Consider the following 11,495-nt stretch of genomic DNA (forward strand, 5'->3'; position numbering starts at 1 on the left):
TTTTAATTATCAATCCTCCATAACCATTTGAATCCGCCTGACTAAGATTTACAAGATGACCATAGCTTGCTTCATACCAACAATCTTCGTGGGATCGACCCTTACTCGCGTAAGGTTTATTACTTGGACGACCCAGTGCACTTGCTGGTTAGTTGTGCGAAGTTGTGATAAAGAGTTGAGATTGCAATTGAGCGTACCATGTTGATGGCGCCATTGATGATCAGAATTTCGTGCACCACCTCCCAATTAGCGCTTCTTTAATGTCAATAGCTTGACAGCGAGCTCTCATGGAGCTTCACAGATATTCAGAGCATGGTTGGGGTCCCCCAACACCAAACTTAGAGTTTGAATGTGAGGGCTTTGGTTGACTCTGTATTGAGAGAAGCTTTTCATGCTTCCTCCCCATGTGTACAGAAGGAGATCCTTGAGCCTTAAACACAAGGTAGTCCTCATTCACTTGAAGGACCAACTCTCCTCTATCAACATCAATCACAGTTTTTGCTGTGGCTAGGAAGGGTCTGCCAAGGATGATGGATTCATCCTTATTCTTCCTAGTGTCCAGGATTATGAAGTCAGCAGGGATGTAAAGGCCCTCAACCTTCACTAAAACATCCTCTACAAGTCCATAAGACTGTTTAATGGATTTGTCTGCCATCTTTAGTGAGATTCTTGCAGCTTATACCTCAAAGATTCTCAGTTTCTCCATTACAGAGAGTGGCATGAGATTTATGCCTGACCCCAGGTCACTCAGAGCCTTCTCAAAGGTCATGGTGCCTATGGTACAGGGTATTAAGAATTTTTGGGATCCGGTTTCTTCTGAGGAAATGTCTGCCTAATCAAGTCATTCAGTTCATTAGTGAGCAAGGGAGTTCATCCTCCCAAGTCTCATTACCAAATAACTTGGCATTCAGCTTTATGATTGCTCCAAGGTACTTAGCAACTTGCTCTTCAGTAATATCTTCATCCTCTTCAGAGGAAGAATACTCATCAGAGTTCATGAATGGCAGAAGTAGGTTCAATAGAATCTCTATGGTCTCTGTATGAGCCTCAGATTCCCTTGGTTCCTCAAAGGGGAACTTCTTTTCATTCAGAGGATATCCCATGAGGTTTTTCTCAATGGGAATCATGTCCTCCTCACTCTCTCCAGGTTCGGCCATGTTGGTCATGGTTATGGCCTTGCACTCTCTCTTGGGATTTTTTTCTGTATTGCTTGGGAGAGTGCTAGGAGGAGTTTCAGTAACCTTTTTACTTAGCTGACCCACTTGTGCCTCCAAATTTCTAATGGAGGATCTTGTTTTATTCATGAAACTTAGTGTGGTCTTAGATAGATCAGAGACTTTGGTTGCTAAGCCAGAATGACTCTACTCAGAGTTCTCTGTCTGTTGTTGAGAAGATGATGGAAAAGGCTTGCTATTTGTAAACCTATTTCTTCCACCATTATTGTTGTTTTGAAGCCTTGTTGAGGCTTCTGTTGGTCCTTCCATGAGAGATTTGGATGATTTCTCCATGAAGAATTATAGGTGTTTCCATAGGGTTCTCCCATGTAATTCACCTCTTCCATTGCAGGGTTCTCAGGATCATAAGCTTCTTCTTCAGAAGATGCTTCTTTATTACTGCTGGATGCAGCTTGCAATCCAGTCAGATACTGAGAAATCATAGACTTGCTGAGTCAATAATTTGTTCTGAGCCAATATGGTATTCAGAGTATCAATCTCAAGAACTCCTTTCTTCTGAGTTGTCCCATTGTTCACAGGATTTCTTTCAAAAGTGTACATGAACTGGTTATTTGCAACCATTTCAATGAGTTCCTAGGCTTCTGCAGGCGTTTTCTTCAGATGAATAGATTCGCCTGCAGAATAACCATCATAGAAAATACCTATGATGCTCCATTCGGAAAGCCTGTCAGAAGGACACCTTCTGATCAATTGCTTGTATCTTTCCCAAGCTTCATAGAGGGATTCACCTTCCTTCTGTTTGAAGGTTTGAACTTCCACTCTAAGCTTACTCATCTTTTTAGGTGGAAAAATTTAGCTAAGAAGGCATTGACCAGCTTTTTCCAAGAGTTCAGGCTGTCTCTAGGTTGTGAGTTTAACTATATACTAGCTCTGTCTCTTACAGCAAAAGGAAAAGACATAAGTCTGTAGACCTCGGGATCAACTCCATTGGTCTTAACAGTGTCACAGATTTGCAAAAATTTAGCCAAGAACTGATGAGGATCTTCCAATGGAAGTCCATGAAACTTGGAATTCTGTTGCATCACAAAAACTAATTGAGGCTTAAGCTCAAAGTTGTTTGCTCCAATGGTAGGAATAGAGATGCTTCTCCCATAGAAGTCGAGAGTTGGTGCAGTAAAGTCACCAAGTACCTTCCTTGCATTGTTGTTGTTGGGTTTGGCCATCGCTGTTTTGTCTGCGTCCTTTTCGAAATTTTCTGCCAGGTCCTCTTCAGAGTGTTGTGCTTTAGCTGCTCTTAGCTTCCTCTTCAAGGTCCTTTCAGGTTCAGGATCAACTTCAACAAGAATGCCTTTGTCCTTGTTCCTGCTCATATGAAAGAGAAGAGAACAAGAAAGTATAGAATCCTCTATGTTACAGTATAGAGATTCCTTGATGTGTCTGAGGAAAAGAAGAATAGAAGGATGAGGTAGAGAGAAGAATTCAAACTTATAGAGAGGGACGGGGTCCGAATTATTAAAGGAGGATAAGTGTTAGTGATCAAATAGAAAGAGATGGGAGAGAGAGAATTTTCGAAAATTTTTAAATAAAATAAAATTATAGTTTAAAATAATTAGTTAATTAAAAAGAATTTTGAAGAGAGATGTTAGTGATTTTCGAAAATTAAAAGTGAGAAAAGTAGTTAGTTGGTTTTAAAAAAGATAAGAAATAATAAATTTTGAAAAGATAAGAAGTTAGAAAGAGATTTTGAAATTAGAATTTAAAAAGATGTGATTTGAAAAAGATATGATTTAAAAAGAAATGATTGAAAACAATTAAAAAAAGATTTGATTTTTAAAATTAATGACTTGACTAACAAGAAATTAAAAGACATGATTCTAAAATTCAAATATTGAACCTTTATTAACAAGAAAGTAACAAACTTGAAATTTTTGAATCACAACATTAATTGTTAGCAAGGATTTTTGAAAATATTAAAAGAAAAATAAAAAAGATTTGTTTTTGAAAAAGATATGATTGATAAGAGAGGATATAAAAAAGATAGGATTTTGAAAAATTAGTTTTAAAACTTGAAAATTTTGAAAAAGATTTGAATTGAAAACAAAATTACCTCCCTGGTGCTATCCTGGCCTTAAACGCCCAGAATGGTATCCATTCTGGCGTTTAATGCCGACTTTGCTACCACCTTGGGCGTTAAACGCCCAGCCAGGTACCCTGGCTGGCGTTTAAACGATAGAAATCCTTCTTTACTGGGCATTTTGAATGCCCAGCTTTTTCTCTGTGATTCCTCTGCTGTATGTTCTAAATCTTCAATTCTCTGTATTATTGACTTGAAAAGACAAAATTTTGAATTTTTTTGAATTTTTAATGATGAGAGAGAAAAACAACAGAATGAAATTAAACATGAAAAACTAAGATCAAAACAAGGAAAGCATGCAAGAACACTTTGAATGTCAAGATGAATACCAAGAACACTTTGAAGGTCATGATGAACATCAAGAACACATTTTTGAAAATTTTTAAGAAAAGAAAGACATGTAAGACACCAAACTTAGAAGTTTTCATACTAGAGACACTAACAATTTGAGAATGCACATGAGAAACAACAAAAGACACAAAACAAGAGAATTTAAAGATCAGACAAAGAAAATCATCAAGAACAACTTGAAGATCAATGAAGAACACAATGCATATATTTTCGAAAAATACAAGAAAAATAGAAACATGCAATTGACACCAAACTTGAAATTTGACACTAGACTCAAACAAGAAACACAAATTATTTTTGATTTTATGATTTTATAATTTTTTTATATTTTTTTCAAAAATTATTTTGAAAAAGAAAATAAGAAACTCAAAATTTTTTAATAACAATTCCAGGAATCATGCAATGTTAGTCTAAAGCTTCAGTCTAAAAAGATTAGACATGGCTAGCCAAGCTTTAGCAGGACATTACATACAACAGCCAAATTAATGGGAATCAACTACCTCCTGTGATGATAAAAGCATCATCTGAAACTCTAGAATTCATTCTTAAAAATTTTAAAGAACAAAATAAAAAAAAAGAAAATTACGTAATCTGAGCAACAAGATGAACCGTCAGTTGTCCAAACTCGAACAATCCCCAGCAACGACGCCAAAAACTTGGTACACGAAATTGTGATTCACACACTTTCTTCACAACTCCGTGCAGCTGACCAGCAAGTGAACTGGGTCGTCCAAGTAATACCTTACATGAGTAAAGGTCGATCCCACAGAGATTGTCGGCTTGAAGCAAGCTATGGTCATCTTTTAAATCTCAGTCAGGCAGATTTAAATGGTTATGGAATTTTGATAATTAAAAGAAAAATAAAATATAAAATAGGATAGAGATACTTATGTAATTCATTGGTAGGAATTTTAGATAAGCATATGGAGATTCTTTGTTCCTTTTGAATCCCTGCTTTCCTACTGCTTTCATCCAGTCATGTGTACTCCTTTCCATGGCAAGCTGTATGTTGGGGGATCACCGTTGTCAATGGCTACTGTCTGTCCTCTTAGTGAAAATGGTCCGGCTACGGGTTACGTAGGGCTAATCATCTATCGATTCTCACTTGTGTTGGAATAAGATCTAATGATCCTTTTGCGCACTGTCACTGCGCCCAGCACTCGTGAGTTTGAACCTCGTCACAGTCATCCCATCCTAGATCCTACTCAGAATAGCACAGACAAGGTTTAGACTTTCCGGATCTCAAGAATGCTGCCAATTGATTCTAGCTTATACCATGAATACTCTGATCTCACGGAATGGAAGGCTCTGTTGTCAGGAGAGGCAACCATACGTCGGGGACCAGGAGGCCAAGAGATATACATTCAAGCTTGTTTTCAGGTAGAACGGAAGTCGTTGTCAAGCACGCGTTCATAAGTCAGAATGGTGATGAGTGTCACTTGATCATCACATTCATCATGTTGAAGTGCGAATGAATATCTTAGAACAAGAATAAGCTTGAATTGAATAGAAAATAGTAGTAATTGTATTAATTCATGAGGAACAGCAGAGCTCCACATCTTAATCTATGAGGTGTAGAAACTCCACCGTTGAAAATACATAAGTGATGAAGGTCCAGGCATGGCTAAATGGCCAACCCCCTAAACATGATCAAGAGATAAACAGTGATACAAAGATAGTCTCCAAAATGATCTAAAGATCTCCTGATATGAAAATACAATAGTAAAAGGTCCTATTTATAATGAACTAGTAACCTAGGGTTTACAGAAATAAGTAAATGATGTAGAAATCCACTTCCGGGGCCCACTTGGTGTGTGCTTGGGCTGAGCATTGAAGCTTTCACGTGCAGAGGCTTTTCTTGGAGTTAAACGCCAGCTCTGGTGCCAGTTTGGGCGTTTAACTCTAGCTTTTATGCCAGTTCTGGCGTTTAACGCCAGAAAATGGTAGAAAGTTGGCATTAAAATGCCAGTTTGCGTTATCAAAACTCGGACAAAGAATGGACTATTATATATTTCTGGAAAGCCCAAGATGTCTACTTTCCAACGCAATTGAGAGCCCGCCAATTGGGCTTTTGTAGCCTCAGAAAATCCATTTCGAGTGCAGGGAGGTCAGAATCCAACAGCATCTGCAGTCCTTTTTCAGCCTCTGAATCAGATTTTTACTCAGGTCCCTCAATTTCAGCCAAAAAATACCTGAAATCACAGCAAAACACACAAACTCATAGTAAAGTCCAGAAATATGATTTTTTCATAAAAACTAATAATTATATACTAAAAACTAACTAAATCATACTAAAAACTACCTAAAAATAATGCCAAAAAGCGTATAAATTATCCGCTCATCAGATGTTAAAGGCTTCGTATGTGTTTACTTCTTAGAAAAAGCAATACTTGTGTTTTTCTACTTTGACTCAGGCAAAAATCTTTTCATAGAAAATCATTTATAATTAAATTCCAATTCCTTGGTAATCTAATTTCTCTTAACTTATTTAATCGCCAATACCTTGGTCAACTAATTAAGAGAAGAGGTTAAGCAATTTAAAACCTCACAACTTTCAAAATACTATTCCTAGTCAAGTTGAAAATCATGAGAAAGAGTTTCAAGCTAATTCCAATATTATATTTTTTAAAGTAATAATAGAATCTAAGACAAAATTAAAATATTTTCTAATACTTCTAACCATTTAAGATGAAGAAGGAGTCTCAATCTTGAAAAAGTAGAAAAGCATGAATCAAAATAAAGAAAACACTTGCATTACTAATCCATAAAATCAAACAAAGCTCCTAACCTTTAACAAGAGGAGGTTTAATTACTCATGGTATTAAAGAAAACAACCTAAAACTAAAGAGTTTCTTGATCAATAGATTCCAAGATAATCTCTGTGAACCATGTTCACTTATTTATATTCTAACTTCCTAACTAATTGAAATTCAAAAACTAATCTTATATTCCTATCTTCGAAGAGTAAGATAACAACTTATTCAAATTCAAAACAATAATTAAAATCTAATCTAAACTAAATACTAACAACCAAATCTTATCTTTCTAAGAGAAGTTGATGCTAACTAATTAATTAAATCTTGAATCTAGGGTTGATTTTAGAGCTTCCTGGGAGTGGATTATAATCTTGGCGTTGGGCTCCATGGATTGGCGCTGGGCTTTGAACAATTCTGGGCCACTGAGAGTTGAAATTTTATTCAGAGCTGGGCTCCGGGATTAGGTGCTGGGTGCGCAGCACATTTGGGGTTGGTGGTGCTGGGTGCCACTTCTTGAAGTTGGGCGCCAGCCCAATTTGGCTTCTCCCAGGCACGAAGGCACTAGGGTTGGAGTGCAGGAGTTGGGCACCCATTTTGGGCACTGGGTGCCGGTACAGGGGCACTGGGCGCCTATTCTTGGAATTGGGCTTGGTCTCTTCAAGCGTGGTGCCATCCTTAGATGTGCACTTGTATTTTCTTATAAATTTCATCCTGATTTGCCTTAAACATGGCTTGAAAATACAATCATTCTAAAACAACTCTAAACATATGATTAGTCATAAATACTTTACTAAAATCATAAGAACTTTAATTCAAATCTAAGAAAATAAATTAAAAATAAACCTAAAAATAACTAAAGATGTCTAAGCATTAGATTATAAACCTCATCTACCATATTCATATGACTTTCACCCTCAACATTTTCTTCAACAACAATACTCTTAAAATCCATCGTACCACCACCAATTACCTCCATGGGATCCAAATCCATATCCACTTTACCATCACCACCCTTATGAGCCTACCACCCTTTGCACCATAACCATTCTAACATCATCACTCCCATAATCCTTATAAACCACCTCCTATGCACCATGAATTTCTCCAATATGACCAACCTTTTTTTTCACCAAAACCCTTAATAGAAGAAGCTTTTTAACTATTGATCCAAGAATAAAAAGAGCTTCAAGCTATCATAAAACGGGGAGATGAACAACTGAACCACCTCAAGAAATTGATGGACTCGATTGTTACAATTCTACCTACCAATATTGGGAGCTCATTACTTCAACTAGTCTCCGTGTTCTTCGAATGGATCTCTTAGTTGTTGAGAGGGTTGCCCAAAAGCAGTATATAAAGCATACCCAGTAAAACTTACAAGTAAACCAGATATAGAGATAGCAACTAGGGTTGCTGTTTCCATTTCTTTAGATCTACTTGTTTCACTCCGATAGTATCATAAATCGAGTCAATGCATAGGAAATGAATGCATTTCAATACTATTACCTTTCTCCGCTGCCAGATAAGTTGGCTAACCGTGGCCCTACTCCTTTCATGCCTCCCCCAAAATACATCCACTCTGTAAACTCTCTACTCTTGTATGACAATTGGATGTATGTGTGAAAATAGAGTCGACCAAGAGAGGGGCGTCGAAGAAAGCATGGAACCTCAAGTAAAAGAAGAGGAGTTGATGAGTGAATTGTAACAAGAGGAGGATGAGTTCATTGAATCGGAAGGAGTGGCTTATTAATGATGCATTTGATGCTTGGTGATGCTTGTTTGTTTTTTACTATTATTTTTATCACCAAGTTTATGCACCTATGCGTTAAGGACATGCTCGAACATAAATTATTTGAATGTTTGTACTTCATAACTTAGGTTATTCTCTTGATCTAGGCATATTGAATTGGAATTGTGAAGTTGGATTGTGCGCTCACCTATTGACATCCTCTTGAAAATTTTCTAATTATATTGAGCCATACTTGCCATGTAATTTATTTTAACTTCTCTCTTTGCTTTACTAGGTTATATAGCAGCCATGTTTCTCCATTCTATGTTAAGTAGGTATTGTGTGCAAAATTGAAATTATTGTATTGATTGGTGTGTGCATTCAATATTTCACTATGCAAGTGTTATTTAAAGTACCTTAGGCACTCTAAAGTGTGTGAATTGCATATTTCTTTTGTATATTTGTCGAATTGACCTTTCAAATGCTAGTGTGTGAGTTCTAAACTGCACACAAACTTAGAATTCACACACTATCATTCTTCAATGTCACAAACTCATATATTCACTTCATCCTAGTGACCATAATCTTAGCTTAAGTTGTACCTCCTTGATTATGCAAATTTGATTTATCATTTGAATATACTTGCTCCTCATTGCCGGTGTCTTGAACTGTGCTTATAAGGCTGTAAGTCTCTTGATATTATGATTTAAGATATTTCTTCCACATACTTTCCTTTCAACATGAGTCGTTAGTGAACTTCCAAGAGTATGAATGGGAAAACACCCGAAAGGTGCATCAATGCCTCCTTGGATGATGCAGACAAAGAGCAACCCACTAATGCCCCCAACCGCTTAAAAAACAAGTACGCGAAGGACCTTTTTTTGAACTTGTACTCCAAGAGGAATCTTTATTTTGAGGGACCATTAGCAGTGAATGACAACATCCATCAGTATGTCAATGGTCCCATGGGTAAATAAGGATGGAACTTTCTGACTCAAGGACCCAGAGGGAGAGTTTGCCCTCACCTAGTTAGAGAGTTTTATGCCAATTTCAATGAGGACGAAATAGGGCAAGTGTTTCTTTGAGGTCAAGTAATTCTCGTGAAGTGGGATAACATAAAAAATATTCTCAATATTCCATGGTCTTCACGAGGAAAGGATGAGTATGCTAAGTTGATAACCCTTCCTTTGGATAAGGTGCCATGCAATGCTATTCTTTGGAAGCTTTGTGAGGCAAACTCCGATTGCCCTTACAACTCCAACGTGGTTTGACTTAGATAGGAGGGAAGCCAGCTTACTAAGGAGGCCACCACGTGGCTCTATGTCATCTTCAGCTACGTCCATTGATGACACATTATCTTAAGCAATTTCTTTAGTTCTTTTTCATTTATTTTCTTAGGATTTAAACAAATTTATTAAGTTTTTTAATAGAATTTAATAAATAGTCAAATATTTGTAGTTGTGATAGTGTTTTGGAGTTTTCAGGAGTTTTTGGTTAGAAAATGGTGTGCAAATCTCCATGCTTTGTACAACTGAACTAGCAAGTGCACTGGGTCGTCCAAGTAATACCTGAGTGAGTTAGGGTCGATCCCACGAGGATTGTGGTTTAAAGCAAGCTATGGTTATCTTGCAGATCCTAGTTAGGTGAGTAGGAGATGTTGGTATGTTACTTTTAATTGCATAGAATGAAAAAAGAAAAAAAGGTAATCAGAACTCAGAAGTCGTGTAAACTATGATAAGAAGGTGGTTAAGGCTTGGAGATGCTTTGTCCTTCTGGATTAATTCTGGTATTACTGTCTTCTTCAATTGTGAATGATTTCTTCTATGGCAGGTGATGAGCGGATAATTTATATGCTTTTTGGCATTGTTTTTAGTATGTTTTTAGTATGTTTTAATTAGTTTTTATTATATTTTTATTAGTTTTTAGTTAAAATTCACTTTTCTGGACTTTACTATGAGTTTGTGTGTTTTTCTGTGATTTTAGGTATTTTCTGGCTGAAATTGAGGGACCTGAGCAAAAATCTGATTCAGAGGCTAAAAAGGACTACAGATGCTGTTGGATTTTGACCTCCCTGCACTCGAAGTGGATTTTCTGGAGCTACAGAAGCCAAATTGGTGCGATCGCAATTGCGTTGGAAAGTAGACATCCTGGGCTTTCCAGCAATATATAATAGTCCATACTTTGCCCAAGAATTCATGGCCCAAACCAGCGTTTCAAATCAGCTTCAGAATTCCCGGCGTTTAACTCCGGAATTGGCACAAAAGTTGGAGTTAAACGCCCAAACTGGCACAAAAGCTGGCGTTTAACTCCAGGAAAAGTCTCTAAATATGATAGCTTCAATACTCAGCCTAATCACACACCAAGTGGACCCCGGATGTGGATTTTTACGTCATTTACTCATTCTTGTAAATCCTAGGTTACTAGTTCACCATAAATAGGACTTTTTGCTATTGTATCTGTACCTCATGACACAATACACGTTTCATATTGTATCTTCTACGGCATGAGTCTCTAAACCCCACCGTTGGGGGGTGAGGAGCTCTGCTGTAATAATAAGTTTCTTTTCAAGACTCTATTTTGAAAATTTCACTAATCTAAATTAAAATATGTTTTGAAGATTGTAATTTGGAACATGGTTTAGAGCCAAAGAACACACAACCTGTGAGAATTGAGCTTAATTACATGGTTACATTATTTAACCATAATATTTTATTCTTGTGTGTTTTCTTCTATATGATTGCAATCTATAGTTTGTTCCATTTTATATGTCCATTGTTTAGTGTATTTACATGCTTGCATATGATTGAGGCCATCATTTGTTATTAGCTCACTTATCCCAAATAGCCTACCCTTTCAATCACCTTTGTTTGCCACCTTGAACCTTTTAATCCCCGTTTGTTCTATATTTTACCATATCACTAGACTTAAGCAGAAAAATAATTAATTACCCCAAATGAATCTTTTGTTAGCTTGGACGACCCAGTGCACTTGCTGGTTAATTGTGCGGAATTACAAAAGTGTGATTGTGATTTCGTGCACCAAGTTTTTGGCACCGTTGCCGGGGACTGTTCGAGTTTGGACAACTGACAGTCTATCTTGTTGCTTAGATTAGGAATATTTTATTTTTGTTGGTTTAGAGTCTTTTATTTGAGTCTAGTTTCATATTTTAAGTTTGGTGTCAATTGCATGATTTTGCTTTCTCTTAATTTTTTTGAAATTACATAATCTTAGCTGTTTCTTTACCTATAAAAATTCTAAGTTTGGTGTCTTCTTTGTGTTTTCCTTTAAAATTTTGAAAATTTGTGTTTGATTTTCTAAAAATTTTAAGTTTGGTGTCATTTTGTTGTTTT

The 11,495-nt window shown here is 36.6% G+C and overlaps 1 non-coding gene across 1 annotated transcript; it reads left to right on the plus strand.

Moving 5' to 3' along the window:
* The first annotated feature begins 1,896 nt into the window (after nucleotides 1-1,896).
* LOC127742668 (small nucleolar RNA R71) lies at nucleotides 1,897-2,003 on the plus strand. Its single transcript, XR_008004027.1, has one exon. It is a non-coding gene; the product is annotated as a small nucleolar RNA R71 (small nucleolar RNA).
* The last annotated feature ends 9,492 nt before the right edge of the window (nucleotides 2,004-11,495 follow it).

The sequence above is a fragment of the Arachis duranensis genome, chromosome 1 (assembly GCF_000817695.3).
Source record: "Arachis duranensis cultivar V14167 chromosome 1, aradu.V14167.gnm2.J7QH, whole genome shotgun sequence".
Lineage (NCBI taxonomy): Eukaryota > Viridiplantae > Streptophyta > Magnoliopsida > Fabales > Fabaceae > Arachis > Arachis duranensis.